The sequence below is a fragment of the Hypanus sabinus genome, chromosome 6 (assembly GCF_030144855.1).
Source record: "Hypanus sabinus isolate sHypSab1 chromosome 6, sHypSab1.hap1, whole genome shotgun sequence".
Lineage (NCBI taxonomy): Eukaryota > Metazoa > Chordata > Chondrichthyes > Myliobatiformes > Dasyatidae > Hypanus > Hypanus sabinus.
In genome coordinates, this window is record NC_082711.1 from 117,665,356 (window position 1) to 117,670,158 (window position 4,803).

The 4,803-nt window shown below is 41.8% G+C and overlaps 1 non-coding gene across 1 annotated transcript; it reads right to left on the bottom strand.

Moving 5' to 3' along the window:
* Nucleotides 1-3,592: 3,592 nt before the first annotated feature.
* On the bottom strand, nucleotides 3,593-3,666 carry trnat-agu (transfer RNA threonine (anticodon AGU)). Its single transcript has one exon. It is a non-coding gene; the product is annotated as a tRNA-Thr (tRNA).
* Nucleotides 3,667-4,803: the final 1,137 nt, after the last annotated feature.

A 4,803-nucleotide genomic window follows, 5' to 3' on the forward strand; every position in this document is an offset into this window, starting at 1 on the left:
ACTTCGTCAGCTACTATCAGAAATGTTTTGAGGTTCGTTAAGCAGAATGAAGGAATAAACCTGCCTAAATTTTCTCTTGACGCTTGGTTACATATTAATCTGTGCAGGGATGATGGCGCTCGGGCACTTCACTAGCAAATGGGAAAGTTAAGAAAAAAGCGTTGCCCGGCTGATGGGTTGTAACTCGCACCATGTTGGGGATCGAGGAGCATTGATCCAAAGCCCGGAGATTGAAGAGGACAACATGTAGTGTCAGAAATATATGATTACATTTTCCGTGATATTAGTGAGTGTCAGAAAGAAATAAAATCACAATTTGTGAATGTTGTCTACATGCATGTTAAAAATAGAGTTATATACTGATATATGTGCAATGACTTAAAACATCTGACGGATCGGACTCCGGACTCCAGCGGCAGTGTATCCAGTTGGACCCCCCGATTAATGATGATTATTTTTGGGGTTATACAATATCTCCATCAATTACCATCTGTAATGTTGCCCTCCAGTAAGTGTACTGATTCCACTTCTCACTCCTCTTCAACATGATTTTTGTCATGCATGACGGGAAGAGAACGTAAAAGGCAGACTTTTACACGAATTTTGAGAGATATTACTTCAATGAATTACAAAAGTGCATGAGGTCTGCTGGAAACTAAACGGTTGGCACGAAGATGCAGCAAGGAGTAACAAAGGCAAACTTCATGTTCATTGTTAAGCATATGAGTGGGGTCTAGGAATATGAAGTATTAAATCAAGTGGTGTGCTGTGGTGCACACGTAATAACCGTTTTATTTTCCACGATGCCTGTCCTCTCACTAATAAAGTTTTATGAGCAGTGGAGACAGTTCACAAGAAATTCACTACCTATTTCCTGTTGTGACAACGTTCACCTATGACTAACGTCATGAAATTAGGCGATTTATTTGTGAGGGAGAGGGGGCGTTTAACCGAATAAGAGGTAAATTTGAGACATCCAATAGGATATTACAGGTTAAATACTGCAGGTTTGATTGCTTCAATCGCCGGAACATAGTGAGTAAAATCAAATTTCAATATTCAGAACTAATGGAAACAGAAGGAAGTTCTTGCACCTCACTTGAATCTCTGCATTTCTGGGTGCTGAGCGTTCTGGAGATTGGATCATTAGAAAAATGTCACTACGCATTCTACGCTTTTTTGAAGTTCCCTGTGGGGTTTCTGTCAGCAAAATCTATAGAATAAAGGCACTTATTTAATGACTGTATATTGTGATATTCGTGGAAAGTTTCGCGAAGTAGCTATGGGCTCTCCACCTGCATCACTCGCTACTTGCTTGCCAAGGCTAGGCGGACCTGTTGAACATAATGATAGAGGTTATACTGAGGTAAATGTATTGTTTTGAGTTCTATGCAGCGTTCGCAATGTCACCCCCATGGGCAGAAGAACATTTGTCCTGGTTCATGCAGCTACCGACTGCTCCATTTTGCTCACCGTCACGTTACTCTTCGACCATTTGGTCGCCATATGTTTCCAGAGGCCACTTACCAACGACGCCAGTATTTTACTTCTCGATATTCCAATCAACCTTATATCTGAGCAAGAAATTTTTATACGGCCTGGACCCTGTGTGAAACTTTAATTTATTTCGTTTTTATTATATGCATACTGTTGATATTTAGAATCAAAGCTGAAAAATCAGCTAATAAGTGGGAACAATGAAATATATCATAATAAACAAAATCTGTTACATTTGGTTATCCTTTTTTCCCGTCTGTCTTTATTCTTGGGATCCGGCAACAAACGTTAAGTGCGCGTTACCTGCGGGTTCAGTTACTGTGCGGCCATTCACACAGTAAAAGCACAGAGTAGAATGAATTGTACGCTGAAAACTGGGGAGAGAAGTTTTGTCAGCAACCTGCAGTCTGATCAGTGTAAAGAGCGCTCTATTGTACTTCACGTGGGATATCCAAGAAACTGGCCAAAATATACTCTTCCTGGCTGCCTTCAGTGATGGCACATTATTTTGTTTAAATAGAGTCCCATTCTTTTCTTTTTGACAATTTTACAATTTAGTGACTGGCTACCTCATTATACAGAAGCACGGAAACAGGCCACGATGTTGTGCCGAACCAGCTCAGAACTAAAATAATAAAAGAGGAAGTTTTAATCCCTCCTGCCTGTACAATGTACACATTGTCCATAAAAGCCGTGCGACTCTTTCTGAATCAAGCAAAAACTGTGCTGTTTCATCTGAAATTTTTGCCATGCAACTGTTTGTGAAATGCAATTAAAGAATTGGTGCCATAGCAGGAGAAGAACGGTGGGATAGTTTTGTGTCTTTGACGGTGAAGAAACGAGAGAGAGCGGAGTAAAATGTGTGCCTTTAAAAAATACAGGACATGGTTTAAAAAGTCGATTGAAATTTCAAAGGATATAGCCCTGAGAATGATTTTCTTGCGGGAATACTCAATAAATCGATGAAAGAATAATAACTATAATTCAATCAGTGAAGAACAGCGCCAACTTACGCGTTCAAGTGAGCACAAGTCTTGGTGTAGGGGCTGTAATGGTCACTGAAAGTAATAACATAGGTAGATAACCGTGACAATTCTCCTCGCCTTCGTTGAACATTAGATTCGAATTGCTGATGTACATATTGACAATATTCCAGATAATTAGCGGCCTTGCACTATATCTGTGATATTGTTGTTTGACTCCCGGAAGTTTGAAAAGGAAACACTGTCCCACTGTTCTCTCCGGTCTTCTCCAACGAAATATTAGAAGAGTTGGGAAATGAAAAATGCTTCAAGTATCAACAAGTATGTGGGAGAATGTTCAAAGCATACTTTTTGATCATACAGTAGAAAGCCTTCTCAGTTAACATCATCAACCAATCAAGGTGATGCATTAAAAGTCGTAATCCACATAATCCAAAATATGTAGTAGTGCAGCCGAGCGGTCTATGGCGCTGGCTTTAGGCTCCAGTCTCTACGAGGCGTGGGTTCCAATCCCACCACAAAATGCAGGAATCATAAATAATAGTGGCGACGATCCAGTATTGTCTCTGGGTCATTGCTAACACTGCGGAGATGCTGAACACTGCAGATGGGCGGGCGCTGCAGTGGAAACTTGGAGTTCCTGCCTTCTGCTTATTGAACATTGTGGGTATAAGAGTATTTAACAACTGTATGTATTCTCGCTCCTTTCGGTAACGGCATCTCCCCGGTTTCTTGAAATAAGCAGCGAACTGATCGGAATTCGGTTGGAAAGACTTTGAAACGGGACGATTCTCATTAAGACCAGGTAAAACCACAGATTAGGACACGGCCGCATTTTACAAGCGATTGACACCATACACCAACGCTACACTGAAAAAAATATGACAAAAATGTAAGCAAGCTTCTCAGAAGTGTCACCAGTTTGATCCGTCGACCTGTTTCTTTCCGGGCAGAAAACATCAGTGCTGCAAAGTTTTCAAGAACTATGTTTAGTATGCAGTCTATGATATTGTTCCGTTCCTTTTTGTGACATTATTTTTGTCATTACAGGAGCAGTGTAATATGTAATGTGCAGTTCATTATGAAACATTCCAATTCACCCCATAAACTAAAGGCTCCGCTGGGAGTTGAACCCAGGATCTCCTGTTTACTAGACGGACGCTTAGACCACTTAAGCCACGGAGCCCTTGAGCTGGTCAATATCGGTCATAATGAGACTGCCTACATGAGATAAATCAGATTACACCGTATTTGGATACTTCCCCCGAAGTAGTTTGCATGCACCATCTGGGCTCCTTCTCTCTCCAGAGCTCATTCCATTTCAAGAGATTGCTCCAAGTCCGACATTTTGCCGAAGCGTAGTGGAGGATCCACCAGCCGTGAATCTTCAAAACAAGCGTGGAGGTGTGGAAGGATTCTTAATGTTCTGTTTTCCAACTTAAATGTTTAATGACGCTGGATTTGCCTCGCCTTCTTTTCGTCTAAAGATGCAAGTGTTACGTTTTCAGATTAACCACGTTTTGATCAACGTTTTAGGTGATTTTCATGCAAAGCCGCGGGCGCTGTGGCTCTCTAACTCGAGAGGTAAAACCAATACCTTGGATTTAAAACTGAATCGTGAAGATGAAGCTGCTGAAGTTCCATTCGAGAATCAGACTACAAGGTTCATGAACCTTAGAGGGGATAGACATAAGTAATAGTGCAGCTAACTAGACTTTGGCGACTTGGAATAAAAAAAGCCAACTATCTCGCTCTGTTAGCCTGACGTCAGTCGTGGGGAAGATGCTTGCGTCCATTATTAAGGACGAAATAGTGGCTCATCTTGATGGCAGAAATAGGGTTAGGCCGAGCCAGTATGGATTTACCAAGGGCAAATCATGCTTGACTAATCTTCTGGAGTTTTTTGAGGGTGTAACAAGGATGTTAGACGAGGGTAAGCCAGTGGATGTTGTGTACCTAGATTTTCAGAAGGCATTCGATAAGGTGCCACATAGGAGATTGGTGAGTAAAATCAGAGCTCATGGCATTGGGGGCAGGGTTTCAACATGGATAGAAAACTGGTTGGCAGATAGAAAGCAAAGGGTAGCAGTGAATGGGTGTTTCTCGGACTGGCTGGAGGTGACTAGTGGGGTACCACAGGGCTCTGTATTGGGACCACAGCTCTTTACAGTTTATGTCAACGATTTAGATGAGGGCATTGAAAACTATATCAGCAAGTTTGCTGACGATACTAAACTGGGTGGCAGTGTGACATGCGAAGAGGACGTTAGGAGAATACAGGGAGACTTGGATAGGCTGGGTGAGTGGGCAGATACTTGGCAGA